We start from the raw sequence: 21,754 nt of genomic DNA on the forward strand, positions 1-21,754 counted from the left end.
AAATGATATTTTAAGCGGCAATACCACACAAGGGGGGGGGGGTGATTTGTGTGGTATCCAATTTTTGCTTAACTAAACTATAGAAGGACCTGGTTCTTCTAGGTGTTCCAACTACTACTGTTTGCGAATAATAAATACAGAAAATAAAAAACACTGGGATTTTTACGTGAAAAACACCTGGCTCAAAAGGTGAAAAAACCATAACCTACTACTCAGTAGGATTTTCCCAAACTTCTACTAAAATCACAGAGCCAAAACAGCATTTACAAAACTCTTTGTAAACCTAAGGATTAACTCTAATCCCGTTGTGGCACACAACCTCAACTGTTACGGCAACTTCAAGTTAACTCTAACTTGAACACTCTAGGTACCTAATACAATTGCTTCTATGAAACCTGAAGGGTACAATATAAAATCACCTACTACAATTGAACTAGAATAAAAGATAGACACATGGAACTGGTTCTTCTATCTCGTTCAAGTAGCTTCAGGATTGCACACTCAAATCACACATAAATTGTTTGCAAAATCGCCTTGCTCTTTTGCTCTCAATTAAAGTTTAACTTCTGCTTATGTGCATTGCCTATAAAAGAGAACAACACTGACATTTAATAGGTTAGTAATAAGATTTTGACTGGGATTCAATCGCTACTCTTCTATCGTAGAAGTGTTCATGGTGATCTCAAACTCTAACACTATCTTCTTCCTAAACTATGTTCTCTTCATGTAAGGAGTCTTTCTCTCCTTATCCAATATGCAATATTTTCGATCAGATCAGGAGATATTGCTTCTTGATCAGTTAGATTTATTTCTTTCACGTGCATCTCACATGTATAGGTTGATCATGACTGTGCTTCACAAGATGGACCTGGTCCATGTCTGAGTTCTTTTGTCAATCTTCAAAACTTCACCTGTTCTTGGGCCAACAACATGCAGCCATGCACTTGATTGCATATCTTCAATGGTAATTCCCAACCTGATCACACATATAGCTCTTTGCTCCCCTTGGTTGAATCTTTGGATCATCACACAACTTTCTAAGAGTTCATTCATGGGAATCAAGTTCTTTCACAATGCAAATTGGCAAGATGTTCAATGAGGATCCTCCATAATTTGATTTACCCTTTCATCACTCATATAGCCAATCAGGTACAATAGGCAGTTATGAAGAGTGTCACCTAGTAGATGATCGTCATCAACTTCTTGAGGAATAGACTCGATGAGCTTTTCTGAAGATGGTGCCAGCGGTAGTTCATCACTCTTTTCTTCCCCTTTATCAGCATTGCAACAAGAGGCCTCAATACCATCACGGTAAAATGTAAAACCAACATGGCAAGTAATCCTCCAAGGTCACTAGATGTTGTGGCTTTTGAGGGTGGTGCACCTCCACTTTTGCTTTCCCAAACGCGTAACTGGATTATGTTTCATTGGTCTTTTTACCATCATTTTTCTTGTTGGTTGTTCTATCGATTCTTTTCGTGGGCTCCTTTTATGGCGCCTACGACGAGTCATCAACGTTCAACCTTCATCATCATCAGGTTGATCGACTCCAACTTTGTTGTTCTCCAGTAATCCTTCATCTTTACTTTCTTTAAAACCATATAATTCATCCGGACTGAATGAGCCAAAGGTGATAGAATATCTCCAATATCATAAAGGTTCACTGAATTCAATCAAGTCACATTATCCACATAAGACTTCATATTCATAAGAGTTATTCAATTCTTGAAGAGTTCAAAGACAATATCTCCAATATCAAGTAATCATTTAAGAAACCTCATTTATCTGAAAATCAACCAAGTCCATCAAATATCAACCAGCACTTAGTTCACCATCAGATAATCAATGCAATGAAGTATGTATGGTTTGAATGCAATGCATATGCCAGGTACCTTTCTTTTCCCATATAAAGGTCCAAATTCTATGGACTGCACACCCATAGGGGACCCGTGAAGTCCATATATCCTCCGAAATTTCTCAACGGACCCCAGCCTTTGGCTGACTAATTTGTTGCAGTCGTGCAAGCCATACCCCCCCCCCCTCCCCCCGTGTATGGTGATTACCACAATGTTTCCAAAAAAAAATTACCCACTCCGTGATAATGATAGGCGGGTCGGGGCGGGTCAACGAAGGGAGTGGGGGTTTCCATCCAAATAGGGGTATAAGTGTGAAGTTTAAAGACGGCAGGGGTATTTTGTTCATAATCGCTAACGAAGGGTAAAGTTAGCGAATAAAATAAAGTAGAGGGGTACTTTACCCACAACTCAAAATTAAAGTTACAACTCAAAGGGAAAAAAGAAAAGGAATAATTCAAATTAGTATGAAATGGGTCCAGGTGGAGTACATACTGTATATGAGAATTTTTATTTTGTTTCTTTCTCCAAAAAAATTCAAAATTTAATTCTTTTTTGCTGGCGCTTCGTATTGCCAAGTGCCTGCTCTGATTAACATTAAATTTCTTCTATTTTAGCATTTTATTCTCTTAATAGCAGCATCTTCGAAAAAAATTGGGAAGCTTTCTTAGATTTTTCTGGATATTCATGTTGCCAAGGAGTTTTTTCATCTAAATAAGATTTGAGAAGAATCATCAATGTATATAAGTGAAGATTAAGGTACTTCTTACCTTAGTCCAATTCAATTTAATTTATCTTTCTTAGTCCAAATTTCTTCTCCTAAACAATTACTGCTCCTTTCCGCTCCTTTTGTTTTTCAGGTTTTCTCCTTTCTACCTCCAACATTGTTTGCTGTCTCTTGAGCACTTACAGGTAAACATTTCTCTGTCTTTTGAAATAATTTCTTGCTGGATTTTCTTACATGCATGTTGTTTGTTCTGTCTGATCTCTTTGTTTATTTGGGAATCAAACTTAACTCTTTTTCCTCTTCATTTACGAATGATTGCAATTGAATTTTCGTGAAGCTATCTAGATAGATTGTTTCCTACATATTTCTTATATTAGTGGATCCATCCATCTGAAGTTGTATGTCTTCTCTTCTTAGATATTAATGCAGAAAATGCGCATTTTCTTATGCGATCTTTATACTTTGATTTTGGATGAGTTGTATCTTTAATAATTAGTAGTTCAACTTCTAAAGATAGGTAATCATTACCAAAATTTAATATAATTGTCCATATTTATTCATTTCTTATATATTGGTTTCTGTTTATATTTTGAGAAAGAATCATCATAGAATTAGAGGATGAACAGAGAAGATGAAGTATCTCAGTGGCTCATCTATATCCTCATGCTCCATCTAATACGATTTTACAAAAGTGGGTGGCTATCAGGATGAAATTGGATCTTATGATAGGTATTAGATTATTATAATGGAAGGATTATGTCCTTAGATTGTTCGTATTTCTATCCTATTGTAGCATAAAATAGAGTTTCTTGACAGTTTGTTGTTTGAGGTTTATGGTGAATACTTAAAAACTATTAATTTGAAAGCGGATAGACTGCGGCAAAGAACGCTGCACCTGATGCAAATTAAGTAGTGGAGCTTAAATATATTTAGATTTTCATGACCTGTTTTGTGAACTTGCTTGGCTTAAATAACTTTTTCTTTCTTCATTAAATTAGCAAGTAGGTTATGTTCATTTTCTTCTCATTTTGTTGCTAGAGAATTTAGGAATGGGAATCTTAAAAGAGAAGTGGTGGAGCATGTGGTTCTAAATAGGACACAGTATAGAGCTAATATATACCGTTGACCCGAATTCATTTGGAATTGAGATAGTGATATTAATCGATCAACATTCATTTCGTGTACATAAGTCAAGAAACACTAAGATCTTAAATTGAAGTGTCATTGTGCTACCTCACTTTTATAGATGCAATTCAAATATACTCACAAATGCAATGTCAGATCTTCTATTTTGCTGCTAAAAAGGCCTTTCAGTAAGCAAGAGGCAAACCAGTGTATGGAATTGAACTTTCTTGGTAAGGGTGTGTTTGGTACGAAAGGAAAATATTTTCCAATTTTTCCATGTTTGGTTGGCTTAAATATTTTGGAAAATATTTTCCTCATCAACTCATTTTCCTCTAATTGGAGGAAAATATTTTCCCTATCAGAGGAGGGAAAACATTTTTTAAAACTCTTTCTCAACCTTCTTCACCCTATTCCTTATTCCTCACCAATCCACCCCACACCCACCCACCCACCATACACCCCAAGAAAAAAAATTATTTTTACTTTTTTTTTTAATTTTAAAATTTCTGTTTTTTTTTCTGCACCCCTCCCTACCCCCACCCCCTGCCCCAATCCCGCACAAGAATTTTTTTTTTTTACTTTTTTTGTAATTTTCAAATTTCTATTTTTTTTCTGCACCCCCATCCCCAACCCCCCTCTGCCGCCACCCCTTTTTTTCTGCACCACCCCCTCCCCCCGCCACCCCTTTTTTCTGCACCCCACCCCCTTCCCCCTCCCTTGGAAAAAAAATATTATTTTAATATATTTTCAGTTTTACTTTTTTCATCTTTCGGTTTACAAGTTCAAAATTTTACAAGTTCCACAGTTATGAGTTCGGAGGTTTATGTGTTTCGAAGTTTACAGGTTTAGAAATTATAAAGTTTACGGGTTCGAAATTTCGCGGTTTCAAAAGCTTTGCGATTCAGAAGTTTATGAAATTTGTGGGTTCGGGAAGTTGTTGGTTCGAAAGTTTATGGCTTCATGTTTATTGTATCAAAATTATTTATGAATACTCTTGAGAAAATATTTTCCCTGATTTGCATACCAAACACGGAAAATGAATAAGATTACTACTTGTGTTCCAAGAAAATATTTTCTTGGAAAACATTTTTCACGGAAAACATTTTCCGTCATACCAAACACACCGTAAGTCTTGTAGCCTTTTCAGTTGTTGTTGTAGACGTAGAAGTCAAGAGGATTCAACGAGTTCATTACTCAAATGGTCATTCAACTATCCCAAATTATCTCTTAAAGTCACTTTTCTTTCGTTTGTAACAACAAAATCACTGAACTATGCCTATTGCACTCAGGAGGTCACTCAACTAGATTTTTCAAATTTTGGATTATCAAATACCTATTTTAACCTTTAAATTATAAACATATATCTTCTTTTTATTTTTTTTTAACTTTTTAGTATTAACAACAAAAATTCAAAAATTTATTTACACTATTCAGAATGAAAGAAAATAAAGGTTGTAAAATATATATTTCATGTACGTAATATAAAAATAATTATTTAAATAAAGATATTTTTATAATATACATTATATATTCTTGAAAATTATGCTCAATTATATTATTATGTTTCTATCAACTTTCCGACGACACAAAGTTATGTCACTGGAAAGCAGGGGGACTATCTGTATAGGGTAAAATATGCTATGTTAATTTTCAAGAATATATAATGTATATTATAAAAATAATTTTATTCAAATAATTATTTTTATATTATGTGCATGGAATATGTATTTTACAATCTTTATTTTCTTTCATTTTGAATTGTGTAAATAAATTTTTGAATTTTTGTTGTTAATACTTAAATTATTATTACTAACAAATTATTCTAATTAATTTTTTTTACTATGCTCATTATTTTGTTATTCCAGCATTATATATGCTTAAATACTTTTTTATTTTTTTAATTTGTAAATAATTTATTTATTCTATAGGTAAGTCCATAATGTAAATTAAAAAGGGAAAAATTATAATATTAAAAAGTTTTAAAAAAATAAAAAGAAGATAAATGTTTATAATTTAGAGGGTAAAATAGGTATTTGACAATTCAAAATTTGGAAAATCTAGTTGAGGGATCTTCTGAGTGTAATAGGTATAGTTCAGTGACTTTGTTGTTACAAATAAAAGAAATGTGACTTTAAAAAATAATTTAGGATAGTTGAGTAATCATTTGAGTAATGGACTCCATTAATATGTCTTGTGTTAATCTTTTTGAGATTTATTCGGAAGGTCCATTACTACATTGTTCTGCCTTCTTTGGATTGAATAAGAATTAATAATTTGTTATTTCTCTAAAGGTCCGTGTCTTTGTGAAAATTGGAGCAATCTTTTCCTTTGAGTTCCTAAATATTCTATGCGAATATTATTAGATTTGATTGCTCTTACAGGTGGTCGTTGATGATGTCTATCTCATTGGAGAAGTATTAGGCATGTGCCTAATAAAAGTTCTTTTGGTTTGGTAATCAACCTTGTTGACTTGGTTTGGTTAGGTAGCCAACCTTGTTGAATTAGTTTGGTTTGGTAGCCAACCTTGTTGAATTGTGAAAAGTGTGTGTATATTGTCAAATATTGTAGACTTTAGAGGGTGAAACTTTGGCTATAAAAGGAGAGCTTCAACTCTCATTTCTACACACCAACAAAGAGAGAAAGAAAGAGTGAGGTTTCACAGACAATGTATAAGAAAATAGTCTGTGAGGAAAATAGAGAGTGAGCGATATTGTAGTGAGGTGAGAATATCAAAAGAGGGTTATTTCTTTTGAGTGTTGTAGTGGTCTTTGGAGTATTTATCTCCGACCTACAAAGTGTAAAATTCCTTACTATAGTGATATCAGTTGCTCCTCTCGGGGCCGTGGTTTTTTCCCTTATTAAAAGGGTTTTCCACGTAAAAATCTTGGTGTCGTTGTTACTCTTTTATTCTTGTTAATTACCGTATCTCGGTGCTACATTATTATTCCACTTTTATTACCGTGAATATTATTTTGGCAAGGGGTTTATTCCCAACAACTGGTATCAGAGCACAGGTTCTGCTCGTTCACTGAAATACTATTCACTATCGGTAGTACTATACTCGGTGAAAAATAAATGTCCGGAGTAAAGTACGAGGTAGCAAAATTCAACGGAGATAACGGTTTCTCAACATGGCAAAGAAGGATGAGAGATCTGCTCATCCAACAAGGATTACACAAGGTTTTAGATGTTGATTCCAAAAAGCCTGATACCATGAAAGTTGAGGATTGGGCTGACTTGAATGAAAGAGCTGCTAGTGCAATCAAGTTGCACTTATCAGATGATGTGGTAAATAACATCATTGATAAAGATACTGCACGTGGAATTTGGACAAGGTTGGAAAGCCTATACATGTCCAAAACGCTGACAAATAAATTGTACCTGAAGAAGCAGTTATACGCCCTACATATGAGTGAAGGAACGAATTTTTTGTCACATTTAAATGTGTTTAACGGACTAATCACATAGCTTGCCAACCTCGGAGTGAAAATCGAGGAAGAAGATAAAGTCATCTTGCTATTGAACTCGTTGTCATCTTCGTACAATAATTTGGCAACAACCATCCTGCACGGTAAGACTACTATTGAGTTGAAAGATGTCACATCGGCTCTTCTACTCAATGAGAAGATGAGAAAGAAGCCTGAAAATCAAGGACAAACTCTCATCACAGAAGGTAGAGGCAGGAGTTATCAAAGGAGTTCGAACAACTATGGTAGATCCGGAGCTCGTGGGAAGTCAAAGAACCGATCCAAATCAAGAGTCAGAAATTGCTACAACTGTGATCAACCAGGTCACTTCAAAAGAGATTGCCCAAATCAAAGAAGGGCAAAGGTGAAACCAGTGGCCAGAAGAATGACGAAAACACAACCGCCATGGTGCAAAACAATAATAATGTTGTCCTCTTTATAAATGAGGAAGAGGAATGCATGCACCTGTCAGGTCCAGAGTCGGAATGGGTGGTTGACACAGCGGCATCTTACCATGCCGCACCGATAAGAGATCTTTTTTGCAGATATGTAGCAGGTGATTTCGGCACAGTGAGAATGGGTAACACAAGTTACTCAAAGATTGCGGGGATTGGTGACATTTGTATCAAGACAAATGTCGGATGCACATTGGTTCTAAAGGATGTGCGGCATGTACCTGATTTGCGGATGAACTTGATCTCGGGAATTTCTTTAGACCGAGATGGATACGAGAGTTATTTTGCAAATCAAAAGTGGAGACTCACTAAGGGATCATTGGTGATTGCAAAGGGAGTTGCTCGTGGCACGTTGTACAGGACAAATGCAGAAATATGCCAAGGTGAATTGAACGCAGCACAAGATGAGATTTCTGTAGATTTGTGGCACAAAAGAATGGGTCATATGAGCGAGAAGGGATTGCAGATTCTTGCCAAGAAATCACTCATTTCTTATGCCAAAGGTACAACGGTAAAACCTTGTGACTACTGTTTATTTGGTAAGCAGCATAGAGTCTCATTTCAGACATCGTCTGAAAGAAAATTGAATATACTTGATTTAGTATATTCTGATGTTTTCGGCCCAATGGAAATTGAATCAATGGGCGGTAACAAATATTTTGGTACATTTATTGATGATGCTTCACGAAAATTATGGGTTTATATTTTGAAAACCAAAGATCAGGTGTTTCAAGTTTTCCAGAAGTTTCATGCTCTAGTAGAAATAGAGACGGGTCGAAAGCTAAAGCGCCTCCGAAGTGACAATGGAGGTGAGTACACTTCAAGGGAATTTGAAGAGTATTGTTCAAGTCATGGGATCAGACATGAAAAGACAGTTCTTGGAACTCCACAACACAATGGCGTAGCCGAGAGGATGAACCGCACCATTGTGGAGAAGGTGAGAAGCATGCTCAGAATGGCTAAACTGCCTAAGTCATTCTGGGGTGAAGCAGTTCAGACAGCCTGTTACCTGATCAATAGGAGTCCATCAGTTCCGTTGGTGTTTGAAATCCCAGAGAGAGTTTGGACCAACAAGGAGGTGTCCTACTCGCATCTGAAGGTGTTCGGTTGCAGAGCTTTTGCACATGTACCAAAAGAGCAGAGAACAAAGCTGGATGATAAATCTGTTCCCTGCATATTTATCGGATATGGAGATGAAGAGTTCGGGTACAGACTGTGGGATCCTGTAAAGAAGAAGGTCATCAGAAGCAGAGATGTAGTCTTCCGAGAAAGTGAAGTTGGAACTGCTGCTGATATGTCAGAAAAGGCGAAGAATGGTATAATTCCTAACTTTGTTACTATTCCTTCTACTTCTAACAATCCCACAAGTGCAGAAAGTACGACCGACGAGGTTGCCGAGCAGGGGGAGCAACCTGGTGAGGTTATTGAGCAGGGGGAGCAACTTGATGAAGGTTTCGAGGAAGTGGAGCACCCCACTCAGGGAGAAGAACAACCTCAACCTCTAAGGAGATCAGAGAAGCCAAGGGTAGAGTCATGCAGGTACCCTTCCACAGAGTATGTGCTCATCAGTAATGAGGGGAAGCCAGAAAGTCTTAAGGAGGTGTTGTCTCATCCAGAAAAGAACCAGTGGATAAAAGCTATGCAAGAAGAGATGGAATCTCTACAGAAAAATGGCACATACAAGCTGGTTGAACTTCCAAAGGGTAAAAGACCACTCAAATGCAAATGGGTCTTTAAACTCAAGAAAGATGGATATGGCAAGCTGGTCAGATACAAAGCTCGATTGGTGGTTAAAGGCTTCGAACAAAAGAAAGGTATTGATTTTGACGAAATTTTCTCACCTGTTGTCAAAATGACTTCTATTCGAACAATTTTGAGCTTAGCAGCTAGTCTAGATCTTGAAGTGGAGCAGTTGGATGTGAAAACTGCATTTCTTCATGGAGATTTGGAAGAGGAGATTTATATAGAGCAGCCAGAAGGATTTGAAGTAGCTGGAAAGAAACACATGGTGTGCAAATTGAATAAGAGTCTTTATGGATTGAAGCAGGCACCAAGGCAGTGGTACATGAAGTTTGACTCATTCATGAAAAGTCAAACATACCTAAAGACCTATTCTGATCCATGTGTATACTTCAAAAGATTTTATGAGAATAACTTTATTATATTGTTGTTGTATGTGGATGACATGTTAATTGTAGGAAAAGACAAGGGGTTGATAGCAAAGTTGAAAGGAGATCTGTCCAAGTCATTTGATATGAAGGACTTGGGCCCAGCACAACAAATTCTAGGGATGAAGATAGTTCGAGAGAGAACAAGTAGAAAGTTGTGGCTATCTCAGGAGAAGTACATTGAACGTGTACTAGAACGCTTCAACATGAAGAATGCTAAGCCAGTCAGCACACCTCTTGCTGGTCATCTAAAGTTGAGTAAGAAGATGTGTCCTACAACAGTGGAGGAGAAAGGAAACATGGCTAAAGTTCCTTATTCTTCAGCAGTCGGAAGCTTGATGTATGCAATGGTATGTACTAGACCTGATATTGCTCACGCAGTTGGTGTTGTCAGCAGGTTTCTTGAAAATCCTGAAAAAGAACATTGGGAAGCAGTCAAGTGGATACTTAGGTACCTGAGAGATACCACGGGAGATTGTTTGTGCTTTGGAGGATCTGATCCAATCTTGAAGGGCTATACAGATGCTGATATGGCAGGTGACATTGACAACAGAAAATCTACTACTGGATATTTGTTTACATTTTCAGGGGGATCTATATCATAGCAGTCTAAGTTGCAGAAGTGTGTTGCACTTTCAACAACTGAAGCAGAGTACATTGCCGCTACAAAAATTGGCAAGGAGATGGTATGGCTCAAACGGTTCCTTCAAGAGCTTGGATTGCATCAGAAGGAGTATGTCGTCTATTGTGACAGTCAAAGTGCAATAGACCTTAGCAAGAACTCTATGTACCATGCAAGGACCAAACACATTGATGTGAGATATCATTGGATTCGAGAAATGGTAGATAATGAATCTCTAAAAGTCTTGAAGATTTCTACAAGTGAGAATCCCGTAGATATGCTGACCAAGGTGGTACCAAGGAACAAGTTCGAGCTATGCAAAGAACTTGTCGGCATGCACTCAAACTAGAAGACAGTGCTACCTCCTCTTGGATGAATGAGACTGGAGGGGGAGATTGATGATGTCCATCTCATTGAAGAAGTATTAGGCATGTGCCTAATAAAAGTTTCTTTGGTTTGGTAATCAACCTTGTTGACTTGGTTTGGTTAGGTAGCCTACCTTGTTGAATTAGTTTGGTTTGGTAGCCAACCTTGTTGAATTGTGAAAAGTGTGTGTATATTGTCAAATATTGTAGACTTTAGAGGGTGAAGCTTTGGCTATAAAAGGAGAGCTTCAACTCTCATTTCTACACACCAACAAAGAGAGAAAGAAAGAGTGAGGTTTCACAGACAAGTTATAAGAAAATAGTCTGTGAGGAAAATAGAGAGTGAGCGATATTGTAGTGAGGTGGGAATATCAAAAGAGGGTTATTTCTTTTGAGTGTTGTAGTGGTCTTTGGAGTATTTATCTCCGACCTACAAAGTGTAAAATTCCTTACTATAGTGATATCAGTTGCTCCTCTCGGGGCCGTGGTTTTTTCCCTTATTAAAAGGGTTTTCCACGTAAAAATCTTGGTGTCGTTGTTACTCTTTTATTCTTGTTAATTACCGTATCTCGATGCTACATTATTATTCCATTTTTATTACCGTGAATATTATTTTGGCAAGGGGTTTATTCCCAACAGTCGTTTGAACTGAAAAACTGAAATTTTAGTTTACTCCACTTACCTTGCGTTATTTGGATCCATTTAATAGAAGACTAGATGAGTCTGATGATTTTAATTATGGAAGCTAGAAAGAAAACTCTAGATGCTTGCTGCTTTGGGACAAGATGCTTTTCAAAATGAAATTGTCAATGTTTGGTGCTATATTCTCCAAATATATAATGCTTTCCTTTGTCTATAGTAACTTATCAAAGTCTGAGGTTCATTTGTAAATGTGACTTCTGATGGTTAAGAAATGGAATTTGAGGGCAGGCATTTTGCCAAAATTATTGTCACTATTCAAGGCAGTTCCTTACGAATCTCCTATTCTGCCGCATAACGATTTAGATTCATTTACGAGTATACTGTATCCTTGTGCATGCATATAATTATATGTGTTAATAATGTGATTCTGGTTATGTGGATCTAGAATGCCTGGGATGGTGGTGCACAATAACTACAGACTAAGAAGTCTTGAAGCTAAAAGGCAAAACAATGTGCTGCTCTATAGCTTTCAAGATGAAAACAGCTTATGGTGGATAAAGTTGGTCAGCAAACTCAAAATCTTGCTCATATTCTTCCTGTTAAAAATGTCTATGTTGAGTACGACTTCGTAACAAGGAAAATTGTAGAAAATGTTATGCTCATTTCTTGGTATTGTTACGTCTGCGTATTTAAAAAGGAAATTGTACTACTTCTATCTCATTGTACTTTTCCTGGTGAAGGCACCCTAAGATGAGTGAGCCTTTGAGTGGTAAAGAAAAACAGAGAAAATAGAGAGTGTGTGGCTTCTCAAGAGTATTCATAAATAATTTAGATATAATAAACTTGAAGTCATAAACTTTCAAACCAACAACCTTGTAAACCCACATTTTCATAAACTTTCAAACCGCTAAACTTTCGAAACCGCGAAATTTCGAAATCGCAAACTTTATAATTTCTAACCCCGTAAACTTCCAAACACATAAGCCTCTGAACTCATAACTTTGGAACTTGTAAAATTTTGAACCTTTAAACCGATAAATAAAAAAACTAAAACTAAAAAATATATTTAAAATATTTTTTCCCAGGGGGGAGGGGGAGGGGGAAGCAAAAAAAACGAGAAAAAAAAGAAATTTGAAATTACAAAAAAAAAAAGTAAAAAAAAATTGTGCTGGGAGTGGGGGAGATTTGGGGGGTGGGTGGTGCAGAAAAACGACAAAATAGAAATTTGAAATTGCAAAAAAAAAAAGGTAAAAAAATAATTTTTTTGCGGGAGCGGGGTTGGGGTTGGGATGGAGGGGTAGTAGGGTGAGTGGTAACGGAAAAATTAAATTTTTTTTAAAAAAGTCTTTTTTGGAGAGAGGGGGTGGGGTGGGGAAGGTTGAGAAGGAGTTTTGGAAAATGTTTTCCCTTCTCTTGATAAGGAAAATATTTTGAGTTCATAAAGAAAATATTTTTCAAATCATTTAAGCCAACCAAACATGAAAAATTTAAAAAATATTTGTTGGAAAATATTTTCTCCCTCGAGTGAGCCGTAGAGTCGCTTCAAGCCTTTGGTGAGTATGCAAGAAGTCACAGCCTCTATGCACTCACTTTCATTTAATTTGTTTGACGAGTCAATTCATTAACTTACTCTTAATTGGTTACTTTCAGTAAATATACAAGGTGATTGTATATTTGTATCGCTCACTCATATTTTGGAACTTGTTGAAGAAGAGTGCTATCTTAAAGATTGATGAAGATTGACATAGCAACATTTCATATGGGTCTGAACTACAAAGATTTATCTTCACGATTCTAAGAAGTGTTATAAATGAATAGTTATATTTATGGAAACTATAATCATCATTGTGAATTTGGCAACGATGTATTTGATAAAATCGAGCCGCCATTTTCTTAAATTTTGAATTCATTCTATGTGGAATTGACCATCAAACATTTTTAACACCGTTAATAACACTATCTTTGGAACAGTATGAATTATCTGGACTTATCTTTTTATTTTAATATTTGACTATTCAGAATGTTGTAATATTTTAGTTGCAATTCAAGTTCAATCAATATTTTTGGGAAGAACCTTCCTATTTAAATTGGTAAGTTTTTATGTGAAAGTACGGGGGAGGGGGAGGAGAGATATTGTGGTTGATTTAAAACTTAGTTGAACCAAAAGAGGAATTAGTCGACTAAACTTCACAATGGGATCAATAGCAGCAGAATTAAATTTCGCAACCAGAAACGTAGTTGATCTAAGAGAGGAAGTAGTCGACTAAACTTCACAGTGGGATCAATCGCAGCAGAATTAAATTTCGCAACCAGAAACGTAAAGGAGGCACAACAGTTTTTATACTGGTTCAGTATAGGTGTGGTACCTACATCCAGTTTCCTTGGGTCACCAGGGTTCTCTTAGATCTTTAGTAAGTCTTTACAACAATCATGGTTTCAGTACGTTCACCACCAACAATATACAACAACAATATTTTTTTCTAATGTTGACACAACTCTTGTTTTGTTTTCTAGCTCTTCCTATCTTTTACTAACACTTGTGGACTCAAGAATATAGTTTTATACAAATAACTAGAAAGGTGTAGAAACAAATGTGAAATTGTGCAATCTTCTTTGTCCTTCTACTTCTTCTTTTATATTGCCCGATGAGTCTTCTGATTTCTCTTTCTAGGATCGTATAGCAGCAATGATTGGAGTTCTTTCCTTGTGAGGCATAGATTTCTAAGAGTGAGACCCAAGGATAGCCTCATGAATCTAGCTTGAGAGGTGTGACCAGATTCATTCTTAGTTTGAAGATTTAGTTCCTCCAATTATCCTTGATTAGAGCTTTCACAGATTGCCCTTTGATTTGCTCTCTATCCTTTATTGGCTCTCTTTCCTTTCTTGCACGCTTGAGAATCTTTAGCAAGTCTGAATGATTGACTTTCCTTCTTTGTTCTTTGACTGATTGATTCTCTTTCCATTTGATGCAACGTTCGAAGAACATAGCCGTTGGCTTCCTCTGATTTACTCGTAGGATTATCTTTCCTTTCATTCATCAATGCTATTGCTAATCTGCACATAAAGTGAGATGACATTAGTCAAAGCTCTTTTGATTATTGATCATTATTAAAATTCTAAACCTAAGAATCTCCCCTTTTTTGATGATGACAATAATCCAAAAAGAGTTCGACTAGTTTAGGGGATACTTCCCTTTACGAGTGTACTTCTGCTCCCCCTGGATTTGTGCTCCTTGTTTGTTTGCATGCTCCCCCTATCTTTGGACTATTTTTCTTCTCCCCTTTTGACATCAATCAAAAAGAACAAGAAGAGAATAATAGCTAATAATAATACTAGTTAAGCAGCAAAAGTATATACAACTAGCAGTTATACCAGGCATAATCGACTACATGCCTATCCAGACACAGCCAAAACAAAAATTTTAACAACCAACATAAAAATAAAGAAAAAGATTGTTTAAACAGCTCAGACACTTAATTCCTTTCAAGGAAATACTTCAAGGCATTGATCACTGTGACGACCCGACCAGTTGTCTCATGAGTTACCGCTCCGTTTTCCCCATTTCTGCTTCTTTATGCTTTGTTCATCCGTGTTATGGGGTATCGGGTTGGCCGGATCAAATCCGGAATGATTTTAGTAAGGCTTGAGACACTTAGTCTCTTTTAAGGAAGCTTGAGCTGGAAAAGTCAATCGGATGTTGACTTATGTGTTAGAGGGTTCGGATGTGAGTTCCGATGGTTAGGATAACTTCGGGAGGTTATTTTGGACTTAGGATTGTGATCGGAATGCGTTTTGGAGGTTTGGAGTAGATTTAGGCTTGAATTGGTGAAGTTGATATTTTGGCGATTTCCGATTGGTAGGCGAGATTTTGATATAGGGGCCGGAATGGAATTCCGAGAGTTGCAGTAGTTCCGTTGTGTCATTTGGGATGTGTATGCAAAATTTTAGGTCATTCGGACGTGATTTGGTTGTTTTTTTTATCAAAAGCGTAATTTAGAAGATTTGGAATACTTAGGCTTGAATCCAGCGTGTTTTGGTTGATTTGATGTTGTTTGAGGTGTTTTGAAGATTGGTACAAGTTGGACTAAGGTTTTGGAATATGTTGGTGCTTTTGGTTGAGGTCCTAGGGGCCTCTGGGTGATTTCGGATGGTCGACGGGGAGTTTGAGGAATTGTTGCAGCTGCAGATTTTGTTGCTTCTGGCATTTCCGCACCTCCGGATTGGGGACCGCAGGTGCGACGCTGCACATGCGGGAAAAAGGGCGCAGAAGCGGAAGTTGGGATGTAGGTAGGAAACTGCAGAAGCGGTGAGGAGGACCACATCTGCGATGTCGCAGATGCGGGATAGAGGAACATAAGTGAAAACCGCAGAAGTGGTTGATTTGCCCAAATACGGTAGCGCAGAAGCAGTTAGTTATGGGGCCGCAAATGCGAAAATGTTTGGGCAGAAGGTATAAATTGTCTCCTTCGTGATTTTTGAGCTATTTTCACAATTTCTAATTCGGCTTGGGAGCTTTTTGGACGATTTTGAAGAGGGATTTCAAGGGAACTTCATTGAGGTAAGAAATTTGGACCTAAAACTTTGTCCTATGCTATTATTTCACGGACTAGAGCTATGATTAATGGAATTTAAGGGCTAAAATTGGGGAAACTAGGGCTTGGAAACTTAGACCTTTGCTTGAGGATTTGAAGGACCATTTGAGGTCGGATTTCAGAACTTTTGATATGTATGAACTCGTAGGGAGATAAGGAATCTATTGATGTAAAAATTATCGAATTTTGAGACGTGGGCCCGGGGGTCGGGTTTTGGTGATTTCGAGATTTATGTTGTAAATTGATTATTTTCGCTTGGGTTTCGTTCCCTTAGCATATTTTGACGTCCTTGTTCTGATTTTAGATAGATTCGATGTGAGTGGAGGCCGATTCGAGGGGCAAAGGCATCACGAGCTAGAGATTTGACCGGTTCGAGGTGAGTAATAATTGTAAATGATATTTTGAGGGTTTGAAACCCCGGATTGTACGTTATAGTGCTATATTGAGGTGACGCACACGCTTGATGATGAGCGTGGGGTCATGCACTGTTGGGGATTGTGACTTAGTCCGTCCCAAATGACTATCTTACCGCATATTTGACTGAAATCTATTTGCTATCATCATGATTTGGGCTGAATGCCATATTTGGGGCCTTGTGCCAACTATTTGAACCCTTCGGGGATTTTTACTGGTATTTCTTCACTGTTTTGACTTTATACTTGAACTCAGTCATGTTATATTTTACTGTTTTTCGTACTCAGTCATGTTTACTCTGTTTTAATACTTACATGATCTATTAAATGATATTTTTGGGCTAAGAATCATGTTTTACTATTGTCCGAGTGGCTTGTGAGGATTTTGACTGAGTAAGGCTGAGGGCCTATGTTGTGAGGAAACATTTGATACTAATTATGAGGCCGAGGGCCTGAGATGTGTACGCCACGAGGTGGCTTGATTGATATGAGGCCGAGGGTCTAGTGATGATGCCACGAGGTGGCTTGATATTACGTTTGGGCCGTAAATGGCCCCTCCAGGAGTCTGTACACCCCTAGTGAGCGCGGGTACCCATTGTGATGTGAGATTGAGCCTGAGGGCTTGTATTGTTCTATGTGATTGCCCGAGGGGCTGATATTGTTCTATATGATTGCCCGAGGGGCTGGTATTGTTCTGAGATTTTGCCCGAGGGGCTGGTATTGTTCTGAGATTTTACCCGAGCGGCGGATTTGTTGATACTGTGCCCGAGGGGCGAACCTTTATGTGTTTACTTTTCATAATTGACTGCCAATTACCTGCTTAATTGTTGAAAAAGGCTTTTCATGAAGTTAAATTTGAGTTAAAGGATTTTTACCTATCTTTCACTAGTTTTACTGCTTTAATGGTTTTACTGCTTCATTATAGCATGTTTTGTGCCTTACGTGATTTCCTGCTTTCAGCCTTTATTTATGATTATTACTCACTGAGTTGGAGTACTCACTTTACTCCCTGCACCATGTGTGCAGATTCAGGCGTATCTAGTCCCGCTCCCGAGTGCTGATCATTTCTGGCTCAGGCGGATCCGAGGAGTCTCTAGGTAGTTATTGGCATCGCAGCCCGGAGCTCTTCCCTATCTTGCTTCTTCATGTTCTCAGTTTCTGTATTAAACTTTTTAGTTTGATTTGGAGTATTCTGGATTTCTTAGATGCTTATGACTAGTGACACCCCGGTATCGGGCTGTGTTGGGTTATTTTCCACGAATTATGCTATTATCTGTTAACTTTGGATTATCTTATCATGCTTTACATTTATTTCGTATGGTTTAACTGCTAATAATTGGATATGGGAAGTGTCGGCTGGCCTTGTCTTCACGAGAGGCGCCATCACGACTGGGTTCAGGTTTAGGATCGTGACAAGTTGGTATTCGAGCCTAGGTTACATAGGTCTCACGAGTTATAAGCAGGTTTAGTAGAGTCTTGCGGATCAGTACAGAGACGTCTGTATTTATCTTCGGGAGGCTACAAAACCTTTAGGAAAAACTTCATATTCTTGAAATTCTTGTCGTGCGAATTTGTTGATCCGAGTACTAAACTTCTGTTGTTCTATTCTCTCACAGATGGTGAGGACACGCGCCACCGGTCAGGATGGACGACCACCAGTACCACCAGCTGTGGCCACCGGAGGCCGAGGACGCGGGCGTGGTTGTGGTAGGGGCAGAGCAGCTAGGGCAACACCTGCAAGTCCACCAGCCGCCCCAGTTCAGGATCAGGTCCCAGTTATGGACACTCTAGCAGCACCAGCTCAGGAACCAGTTGTGCCCATTGTGATTTCGGGTCTTTAGGAGGCCTTGGCTCAGATCTTATCAGTTTGCACTGGCCTAGCTTAGGCGGTTTCAGCCACTACCGCCGCAGTTACTTCCCAGGTTATCGTGAGGCATCATCGAGTCATGGTTCTCACAGTTCTCATCAGGGCTAGTCATCACTTAGTTCCCTTCCAGCTCAGAGTTCGCACCGTGCTCCATCGGTTCAGGGCTCTTCTATGCCGAGTGCATCTTCTAGTCACTTCGGTGCGAAGGGTTCCCTTCAGTCGTCGATCATGTGGCAGTTAGGCCCATTTCTATGCACTTCCAGGCAGACCCGATGCTATTGCTTCCAATACTGTCATTACAGGTATTGTTTCAGTCTGCCACAGAGATGCCTATGTATTATTCGATCTCGGTTCCACCTTTTCTTATATGTCATCATACTTTGCTTGTTATTTGGGTACGCCCCATGAGTTTCTTGCTTCACTTGTTCATGTATCTACCCCGATGGGCGATACTGTTGTTGTAGACCGTATGTACCGGTCGTGTGTGGTGACTATTGAGGGTATAGAGACCCGTGTGGATCTTTTATTATTGTGTATGATGGATTTCAATGTCATTTTGGGCATGGATTGGCTATCTCCGTGTCGTGCTATTCTGGACTCTCATGCTAAGACAGTCATATTGGCTATACCGGGTGTGCCACGGATCGAGTGGCGAGGTGTGACTGATTATGTTCCCAATAAAGTGATCTCATTCTTGAAAGCCCAGCGTATGTTTGGGAAGGGTTGTCTTTCGTATCTAGCCTTTGTGAGGGATGTCAGTGTTGAGACTCCCAGTATTGATTTTGTTCCAGTTGTGAGGGATTTTCCCGATGTGTTTTCTATAGACCTATCGGGCATGCCACCGAACAGGGATATTAATTTTGGTATTGACCTGGTGTCGGGCACTCAGCCCATTTTTATTTCGCTGTATCGTACGGCACCAGCAGAGTTAAAGGAATTAAAGGAGCAGCTTCAGGAACTCCTTGATAAAGGGTTCATTCGTCCTAGTGTGTCACCTTAGGGTGTCCCAGTTCTATTTGTGAAGAAGAAGTATGGCACTATGAGGATATGCATTAATTATAGGCAGTTGAACAAAGTAACAGTTAAGAATAAGTATCCTTTGCCTCGCATTGATGATTTATTCGACCAACTTCAGGGAGCGAGAGTGTTCTCAAAGATTGATCTTCGTTCAGGTTATCACTAGTTGAAGATCAGGGACTTGAATATTCTTAAGACAACTTTCAGGACCCGATATGATCATTATGAGTTCTTGGTGATGTCTTTTGGACTGACCAATGCCCCAACAACGTTCATGCATTTGATGAACAGTGTGTTCCGGCCTTATCTTGACTCGTTTGTCATAGTTTTCATTGATGATATTTTGGTATATTCGCGTAGTCAGAAGGAGCATGCAGAGCATTTGAAAGTTGTGTTGCAGAGATTGAGAGAGGAGAAGCTTTATACAAAATTCTCCAAGTGTGAGTTTTAGCTTAGTTCAGTGGCTTTCTTAGGGCACGTGGTGTCCAGCGAGGGTATTCAGGTTGATCCGAAAAAGATAGAGGCAGTTCAGAGTTGGCTCAGACCGTCCTCAGCCACAGAGATTCACAGCTTTCTTGGTTTGTCGGGTTATTATTGCCGTTTTGTTCAGGGATTCTCATATATCGCATCGCCCTTGACCAAGTTGACTCAGAAGGGTGCTTCATTTGTATGGTCGGACGAGTGTGAGGAGAGCTTTCATTCCTGTGTGTACTACCTAATCTATAGAGCGGTTGGCAGAGATCTATATCCAGGAGATTGTTCATTTGCATGGTGTCCCAATTTTCATCATTTCAGATAGGGGCACTCAGTTTACACTGCAGTTTTGGAGGTCTGTGCAGCAAGAGTTGGGTACTCATGTTGAGTTGAGCACAACTTTTTACCCTCAGATGGACGGGCAGTCCGATTGCACTATTTAGATATTGGAGGACATGATGCGTGCTTGTGTCATTGATTTTGGAGGGCCATGGGATTAGTTTCTACTGCTTGTAGAGTTTGCTTATAACAACAGCTACCAGTCGAGTATTCAGATGGCTCCATATGAGGCCTTGTATGGGAGGCGGTGTAGATCTCCAGTTGGTTGGTTCGAGCCCTGTGAGGCTAGGCTATTAAGGACAGACTTGGTGCAAGATGCCTTAGCAAATGTGAAGGTGATTCAGGAGAGGCTTCATACAGCGTAGCCGAGGCAAAAGAGCTATGCTGATAGGAAGGTTCGAGATGTGTCTTACATGGTTGGCGAGAAGGTTGTGTTGAAGGTTTCACCCATGAAGGGTGTTATGAGATTTGAGAATAAAGGGAAATTGAGTCCTCGGTTCATTGGGCCTTTTGAGGTGCTTCGGAGGATTGGGGAGGTGGCTTATGAGCTTACTTTGCCACCCAACTTATCGAGTGTGCATCCGGTATTTCATGTTTCTATGCTCCAAGAGTATATTGGGGATCTGTATCATGTTCTGGATTTCAGCACGGTTCAGTTGGATGATGATTTGACTTATGATGTGGAGCCAGTAGCTATTTTGGGTCGTCAGGTTCGAAAGGTGAGGTCAAAGGATATAGCTTCAATGATAGTGCAGTGGAGAGATCGGCCCGTGGAGGAGGCTACCTGGGAGACCGAGCGGGAGATGCGGAGCAGATATCCTCACATGTTTGAGGCTTCAAGTATGTTTCTTGACTCGTTCGAGGACGAACGTTTGTTTATGTTGGGGAGGATTTCATGACCCGGACAGTCGTCTCATGAGTTACTGCTCCGTTTTCCCCATTTTTTCTTCTTTATGCTTTGTTCATCGGTGTTATGGGGTATCGGGTTGGTTGGATCGAATCCGGAATGATTTTGGTAAGGTTTAAGACACTTAGTCTCTTTTGAGGAAGCTTGAGTTGGAAATGTTAACCGGATGTTGACTATGTGTTAGAGGGTTCGGATGTGAGTTTCGATGGTTCGGATAGCTTCGAGAGGTGATTTGGGACTTAGGAGTGCGATCGGAATGAGTTTTGGAGGTTCGTAGTAGATTTAGGCTTGAATTGGTGAAGTTGATATTTTTGGCGATTTTCGGTTGGTAGGCGAGATTTTGATATAGGGACCGGAATGGAATTTCGAGAGTTTCAGTAGTTTCGTTGTGTCATTTGGGATATGTGTGCAAAATTTCAAGTCATTCGGACGTGGTTTGGTTGGGTTTTTGATCAAAAGCATAATTTAGAAGATTTGGAATACTTAGGCTTAAATCCAGTGTGTTTTGGTTGATTTGAGGTTGTGTGAGGTGTTTTAAAGATTGGTACAAGTTGGAATAAGGTTTTGGGATATGTTGGTGCTTTTGGTTGAGGTCCTGGGGACCTCGGGGTGATTTTGGATGGTCGACGGGGAGTTTGAGGAATTGTTGCAGCTGCAGATTTTGGTGCTTCTGGTATTTCCGCACCTCCGGATTGGGGACCGCAGGTGCGATGCCGCACAT

General features: G+C 38.9%; 1 long non-coding RNA gene across 1 annotated transcript; it reads left to right on the forward strand.

Annotated features, from left to right (window-relative positions):
• Nucleotides 1–2,228: 2,228 nt before the first annotated feature.
• On the forward strand, nt 2,229–12,178 carry LOC142174971 (uncharacterized). The gene is made up of 3 exons (XR_012704169.1): nt 2,229–2,612; nt 2,714–2,765; nt 11,870–12,178. It is a non-coding gene; the product is annotated as an uncharacterized LOC142174971 (long non-coding RNA).
• The last annotated feature ends 9,576 nt before the right edge of the window (nt 12,179–21,754 follow it).

The sequence above is a fragment of the Nicotiana tabacum genome, chromosome 20 (assembly GCF_000715075.1).
Source record: "Nicotiana tabacum cultivar K326 chromosome 20, ASM71507v2, whole genome shotgun sequence".
In the NCBI taxonomy this organism is placed as follows: Eukaryota; Viridiplantae; Streptophyta; class Magnoliopsida; order Solanales; family Solanaceae; genus Nicotiana; species Nicotiana tabacum.